General features: G+C 33.8%; 1 non-coding gene across 1 annotated transcript; it reads left to right on the forward strand.

Annotated features, from left to right (window-relative positions):
* Window positions 1-4,285: 4,285 nt before the first annotated feature.
* On the forward strand, window positions 4,286-4,387 carry LOC112480661. The gene has a single exon (XR_003046746.1). It is a non-coding gene; the product is annotated as a U6 spliceosomal RNA (small nuclear RNA).
* Window positions 4,388-8,431: the final 4,044 nt, after the last annotated feature.

An 8,431-nucleotide genomic window follows, 5' to 3' on the forward strand; every position in this document is an offset into this window, starting at 1 on the left:
CAGGCAAGAAGTATGTGTTGCCACAGCAAAACCTGAGGAGTTGATACACGAATTCCTTTTTACTTTTTTTCACAAATAGCCATTTTTCTGTCAGGATGACATAAAGAAGCAAAATAAACTAAAAATTTTCAAAATGGTCTAAATAGGTGTCATATAAAAGTGTAGAAACCACCCTATTCATGATAAAGAGTAATTTTCCAGATGTCAAGTTAATCATGAGCATTTTAGTAGAAACTAGAGTTTACATTCACTCCGAAAGCATATTGCTACATTTTTCTAACAGGAGTGTGCTTTGAGGACATTAAATTCATACACAGTTCTCAACAAAGTGTGCCACTGGGTGTTGAGATCATGATAACTGTCATGTGTGCTTTGGAAGTTCATCTAAAAAAAACAAAGTTAGACAGTCTCTCTAATCATAAGACCTTTGGAAGTTCATCTAAAAAAAAAACCAAAGTTAGACAGTCTCTCTAATCATAAGACCTGTGTGCAGTCATTTTTTCCTCAATCTTCTCCCAAAACTTTCAGCAATACAGGTGGTCGAACCATGACTGATGACTATAATTTTGATGCTTAGAGGTGTTTTATTTACTACTCGGCTTTCTTATTATTTGAGTCATTTAATATACTCACTGATTTTGGCTTTCCTATTTAGTAGTCTTGAAAACATACACTAGTACTATTATAATCTATTGAGGGAGGTGATAGTATAAAATAATTTCACAATTTTTTTCTTTTCTTTCTTAGATTTCTCATTTTTTTCACTTCTCTCCCTTTTCTTATCCTTCAAAACTTGTCTTCTTAAGTTATAGCTCTGAAAATTAGACTAAAGATATTGCTGCTTATGTAAAGAAGTGCATAAATAAAAAGACACAGTATATGGAAATGAAAAGATTGTTATTCTCATCCTAAAACATACCACATGGTAAAAAAAAATAACTTAATAAATATCTAATGTATTCCATATTTGTCTGATATATCTTAATTTCATTTTCATAAAGATCATTATCAATGAGAATAATTGTGTTTCATCTCCCAATAGGCCCACAGAATATGATGATGATGATGATGATTGATGATCACTTAATGGACAGTATGTACCAGGATACTGTACTAAATGTAGTTCTCAGAATCTAGGTTGTTATGCTGTAGTAACAAATCCTGAAATATCGAGGACTTAGTACTATAAAAATTTATTTCTCATTTATGAAAAATTCAATGCGGCTAGGCAGGAATTTCCTACAATTTATTGATGTCTGCCTTCCATGGTTTCTAGGATTGCCAAGGCAGAGAAGAAAGAGAAGAGAAGAAGAAACACACTAACTGGTCAGTGCCTGGGACTAGAGGTGACACATGATATTCTCTCACATTCCCATTTACCAGAACACAGTCTCATGGTCCTATACTAACTCTGAATTAGACCTGTGAATATTGTCATCCTGTCTGTCCAGAAAGTGAAAATGTTGAACAATTAGAATTGTCTTCACTGCATGAATAAAATGTTATCCTTTTATATCCATTCATATTCCTATTAACTTTCTTTGATGATTACTAATTGCAAGCAATCTCAGATTTTTATTCCAAAATCAGTACTACTTTCTCCAAGTGCCACCAAATGGATAAATCATAGGGTTGTTAGAAAAGTTTAAAATATAATGTGTTCACAGAAACAGAATAGCTAACTGGCCATCATTATGTGACCCGAGTACATTTAGCCCCCAATACCTGCTCTCAGCAAAGGACATTCGGAAACCTCTTTCCTGAGTGGAATGCCACCATGTCCAGAATTAGAAAGGTTATGGTGTTCACAGGTTTATCAGCCATCAGGCTTCTTCACTATTATATGGAAATATCATTTAAAAATTCTCTTTTAAAAAGCTTAAAAAGGATGGATTCAGTCATCAAATTTAGGAAAGTTGCTAGATTAATCCTTATTGAGGTAAAAAAAAAATAACAATAAAATGAGAAAACAAAAAAATCAAGTGTCTCCCTAATTCCTGTTTCGTCTCTCATTCTTTCGCTTTGACCTCGTTTCTCTCAGACACTCTCCCTTGGCCATCTCCATAAAAGCAATCGAATGAATATCTGTCAATGACCTTCCCTTACTGTGAGAGATGAAACACAAAATCAAGCCTTTAAGCATCAAAAGAAGACTGGGTTCAAGCAGGCATGTGCCAAGCTGCTGTACCCTGAGTGCCTCACACACCTATATATCTCACTATTTTTAGTGACAACATCCAAAGTAATTTCAGCAGTTTATAAAAAAACAAATGACTTCCCATGAAATTACCATTAGAGCATTTTATGTTACCATAAAAGAGGCACTAATTACCACAGGAAGGCAGGGACAGCTTTATATTTTTCTCCCTAAGTAACATAAAACACTGTAAGCTCTATAGTTAGTATCATTTCGTCATGAGCTCTTTTTAGATTTAAATATAGACCATTTCCAATCTCATTTTGCAAAGCTCATGGTTGAAGAGTTATGAATGACATATTTACACTATAAGCATTTCTTAAAAATAGATATGCCGAATTTATTTCAGTCCCAAATCAAAAATTTGTGCTAAACTTGTGTGAAACAATCACCAGAGAGAGTTTCATATCCAAGCCTCCAATTTTCTACTTGATTCCCTATCAGCAACAACGAAGTTTTCATGCAGATGGAAAGGATTTAAACATGGCAACTTTCAATGGTAATACTATAAAAGTTGTCTTTCTCCTTCAGGCATTAAACCTGGATAAAAGAGGAGGAGAGAGTTTTATTTTATTGAATTACTACAAATTGTTGTCTTGAGATCATGGTACTTCTTGGATAGAATAAGATCAAGCTTAAATTTTTTGAAGTATACTTTTGCTGTACTATATCTTAAAAATAAAAATTCTGTAAGGTCTTTCACATGGGAAACTTAATGAGATAAAAATGAGTACATAAACATTAACTACAACAGCTGAAGTACAAGTTATGTTACATCATGGACTGAATACAATCATATTTTGAACATTGTTGTTTCTTCGCATGTTTAATCTTGCTCTAGGCAATTTCAAATCCATTTTTCTATTTCAAAGCCAACCTACAATTTGTCAAGTTGTTATATTCTATAGTTACAGAGCTGTGTTACCAGTGGGTAGGCAGTAAATACTAGTATAATAATTGTGAGAAGTTCTACACAACAAAACTTGTGTAGAAGTTCAGCAAATGCAATACAGCTGCAAGTGTAAATATTCACATATATTTCTAATAAAGAAAAGTAACTCTGAGCTTAGAGCCACTAAGTAGCCACTTAATATAATTAGTAATGATTGACATAGGACTTGACACAGTATCCTCACTCAAAGTCCAGGAATAAAATAAAAAAGAATTAAAAGAGCCTTGGTATTAAAATTTTAACTATTAGTTATAATCGTATTGTAAGATGTAGTCTTCATAAAAATGCGCCACCCAACTGTACTAGCCTTGAAAAGAAATGAAGTATCGAAAACAACTTGTTCTTGTTTGTTCATTAGAAAGAATCAGCATGTTGTTATTTCAAAATTTATATCTCAAATCCATTCTTCTAGTATTCCTTAAAGACATAAAATGGTGAAAAAAAGGAATATCATGTATTCATTAAATGCCAACTACATGTCAGGCATTGTGCTCTTCACTTAAACTTCAAATATGAAATGCATTCTCCTTGCTTTTAAGGAGCATGTTTCAAGAGTAAGCATAAAAATATATACACAGTTGCAATTCAATGTAATAACTATTCCGAAGTATGTAAGAAATGTAGAAGAGCCTAAATACCTGTCTTAAAGCTTCTACTTGTCCTATCTCGTAACAGCTTATTTATATTGCTTTTAAAGATGTGACTATTACAGCAAAGAATATAACTTTCCTATGAATCGTTTGTCTTTTTGCAAACCAAGCATAAGTTTTAAACTAGGGAAGATTCAGGAAGAAAACCAAACACAGTGTCTATATCCCATTCTTTGAAATTATATCATCAATCTCTTCTATTTGGTCTGGAATTAAATCAAAATAGAAGAATTAGCAGAAATTATAAATTGAGTTTTGTAGGTCATGCACTCTACAAAATTACCTTGCAAAATAGGTATGTCAAGAAAAAAATCTAGCCTACATTCCATATGCAGAACCAGGCACCTTCATATTGGGCCCTGTCTACTGGCTTTGTCAAACTTAGGTAAAGGTTCTTCATAGACTAATGACAGTCCTGAGTTTTAGGGCCCCCATTACTGGGCATACCATCAGAAGTCTGTCCCTGTAAAAAAAAAAACCCAGGGCCCTCTCCTGCAGCAAATATACTAAAATTAGAACAATTCAGAGACATGAGCATGGCTCTTGTACAAAGATGACACACAAATTTGTAAAGTGTTCCATATTTATACATCCTGTGTTCATGGATTGGAAGAATTAATACTATTAAAATGGCCATACTACCTAAAGCCATCTATATAGTCAATGCAATACCCATCAAGATACCAAAGGCATTCTTTACAGAAATAAAAGAAACAATCCCAAAATTGGCATGGAACCTTAAAAGAACTCAAATAGACAAAGCAATCTTGAGAGAAAAAAAAGAAGAAAAAAAAAGCTAGAAATAGCAAACTTCCTGATTTAAAACTATAGTACAAAGCTATAATAAAATAGTATGGTATTGAAACAAAAAAATAAACATGTAGACCACTGGAGCAGAATAGAGAGCCCAGAATTAAATCCTAGCATATACAGTCAACTAGTATTCAAGAAGGGAGCTAAGAATACCCAACAGGGAAAGAATGTCTCTTCAACGAATGGTGCTGGGAAAACTGAAGAAACATATGCAAAACAATGAAATTGGACCCCTGTATTACACCATTCACAAAAAGTAACTCAAAATGAATCAAAGACTTAAATATAAGAACTGATACCATAAAACTTCTCAAATACGTGGGGAATAAGCTCATCAATATTGGTCTTGGCAGTGATTTTTGGATATGATGCCCAAAATACAAACAACATAATCAAAAATCAACAAGTGGGACTACATCAAACTCAGATCCTCCGCACAGCAAAAGAATCAACAAAATTAAAAGACAACCCACAGAAAGGAAGAAAATCTTTGCAAACCATATATCAGATAAGGGGTTAATATTCAAAATATATCAAGAACTCATACAATTTAATAACACAAAAATAAACAATCTGTTTAAAAAATGGGCAGAAGAACTGAATAGATATTTTTCCAAAGAAGACATCAAAATGGTCAACAAGCACATGAGAAGATGCTCAGCATCACTAATCATCAGGCAAATACAAACCAAAACCATGATGAAATGTCACATCACACCTGTTAGAATGGCTGTCAGCAAAAGGACAAGAGACAACATGTGCTGGTGGATGTAATGAAAAGAGAACCCTTATACACTGTTGGTGGGAATGTAAACTGGTCCAACCACTATGGAAAATAATATGGAGCTTCCTAAAATATTAAAAATAGATCTACCATACAATCTAGCAATTCCGCTTCTGGGTATATATACCCAAAGGAAATGAAAACAGGATTTCAATGAGATATATGTACTCCCATGTTTATCACATCATTATTCACAATCACCAAAAGATGGAAATAACCCAAATACCATCAATGGATAAATGGATAAAAAAAGAGATCTGGTATATATACACAATAGGATATTATTCAGCCATAGAGAAAGGAGATATCCTGCCATTTGTGACATTAATGGACCCTGAGCAAATTATGTACAATAAGTCAGACCAAAAAAAAAAAAAAAAGGAAAAAAAAAAGAAGAAAAAATGAAACTACTATGTGATATCACATATGTGGAATCTAAAAAATAAAAACTTAAAAAAAAAAAAGAGTAAGCTGGTAGTTATCACGGGATGAGGGTGGGAGGATAAGACTAACAGTGTTTAATTTGTAACAAATAGTAAATAAGCCATAGAGATCTTATGCTCAGTATAATGAATATAATTATGTAACATGATAAATACTGCTACAATAGCAATCACAGTATATAAATATATCAAAGTAACATACTATATACCTTCAATTTACACAATGTTACATGTCAAATTTACTCAGCAAAAAACAAGCCCCTCTCCAAGAAAAAGAGACACATAGATCAACAGAACAGAATAGAGAGCCCAGAAATCAAATTGCCCATATATAGTCAATTAACAACAAAGGAGCCAAGAATACACAATAAAAAAGGATAGTTTCTTCAATAAATGCTGTTGGGAAAACAGGAGAGCCACATACAAAAGAATGAAACTGAACTCTTTTATCATACACGAAAATCAACTCAAAATAGATTAAAAACTTTATATATCAACGTCTACTTAGTTTTAATATCATACCTCTTCATGGAACTGTAAGAACTCTGAACAGTGTAAGTCCATTTATACCCCTAGCCTTTATAGTACTATTATCATATATCTTACATCTAAAAACATAAATCTCACAATACAATGTTATAATTTTTACTTTTAAAAATATAAAAGATCCCCAAAATGAGGCCAATCATTCTAAATCACCCATCAACACTCAATTCATGAGGGTGACAACCCCACTAATTTAGTTCAGAATCCCCGTGGAGAATATATCTGTCCATTTCAAACTTCACTCTTGGAGGGTATGTAAAAAGGCCCAGATCCTGTAAGGCTTGGAAGGATATCCATCTTACCCAATAAATGTAACACAGGCTATTTAAATGTTAATTGTTGAGGAAAAAAATTCCCAATAAAGTAACCCCATGTATCTCCCCATGAGTCTTACTTTAACCTTGGGGAATTTCATACATTGTTAAACACTGCCTCCCGAATAGTGAATCCTAAAATCCCATTCCCTAACTTTCATACTTTAACCCAGCTTGTATCCAAAATACCTTTTCCTTATTCCCTTGGTAGTTATTAGACATACTAGGAGGCTTAAAAAATAAGTGCAGATAATTGAATTGTTAAACAAACAATGATTTGCTTTAAAACCACCCTTCTGCTGCAGAGTGTAAAGGCCCTGTTCTGAGCAGCCTTGAGAGAGTCAAACGCTGGACTCAAAGACTGGTAGGTTCTCAGAAGCAACTTGTCTGGATTTCTCATTCTTCCTTTATTTGCCAGCCTCTTCCCAGGGGATACTATTTTGTATTTCAACATCAAGGGGTCCTCCTTGTATTAACAATAAGAACACTCTGAAGCATCTGTGCTCAAGGAGACCGAGAGTGACAGATTTCCATTCTACATTCTACCTAGGTTTTCCTTGATTTCCAGTATCTGGTATGAGAAATGTTCCCAATCTCCTCCACCCACTTTGAGGAAATTGTTGCAGTGATGGATCTTCTTAACCTTCTAAACAGCCTTACCACAGGGGCTTGACTTTCCCAATCCCAGAAGAATTGTTTTCATCTCTATCAAGGGGATTCAGGAAGAACATGAATCACAAGGTTTTACTGAGTCCAGTTCTGAATGGAACTAACTAGGGGAGACCTAAACTGTCCATGGATCAAAAAGAAAGAAAAAAATTCTAAGAAATTCAGTATGAGCTCTTAGTGTTACTGGCCCTTCTCCAAGCTCCAGCCCTGATGTGTTTGTTAATCCTCCCTCGGCCCTTTCTTAGGATGTGATTTAAAGTTTCTCTTAGATCTCATGCTTCTCTGAGAAGCTGATTTGTTTTACCAATGATCTTTCTGGAACTCTAACCCTAATCTCTATTAAACAGACCACATGTCTCTCCTCAGTTTTTTGCTAGTTTGGTTGGTTGTTTTGGCAATACCTTCAACTTGACTCAAACCAACATTTCCACAGTGGAAAAGGGAAAATCTAAAGGCATTACGGTATAACAATGTACCCCTGAAAAGTACTAAAAGAATTTTAAATTCTAAAAGAAAAAGATTTTAAAAGAATCTAATCCAGATATGTCCATTAGAGCTGTAATTGCAGAATCATACACAAGGAGAAAAGGTTAATTATACATAGTCTTGCACTGGAATTACAAAAGCAAGGACAGTGCCTAGTAAATCTGACAGTTTTTGAAGATAGAACTCAGAGTCGACAGGATAAATCTGTGGACATATTAGCCTTATATTTGAGACCTATTTCAATAGAGTTCTGTATAGAAAAGACTAATCTATGGGGACAGAAAATAATTTGTCGTGAGCATTGTAAACAATCACAGGTAAATATTAGAAGGCAATAGTTTTTGGCAGTGAAACTGCCTTAAAATGAGTAGACAATTGCCACTCAAATGGGGCAACTTTTATATCTAGGGTAAGAGATGTGGCATGAACTAATAAAATGTGCAACCATGGAATAGTGATATATTAGTAAAGGGTAAAAGTAAAATAAAAATAGAATGATTTGAATAAAAGTAATTCAAGCAGAGCTCAGTGATTACTATTTTAAATATTTACGGAGCAAACACGATTTGTCAAGCAA

The sequence above is a fragment of the Pteropus alecto genome, unplaced genomic scaffold (genome assembly GCF_000325575.1).
Source record: "Pteropus alecto unplaced genomic scaffold, ASM32557v1 scaffold20, whole genome shotgun sequence".
NCBI lineage: Eukaryota > Metazoa > Chordata > Mammalia > Chiroptera > Pteropodidae > Pteropus > Pteropus alecto.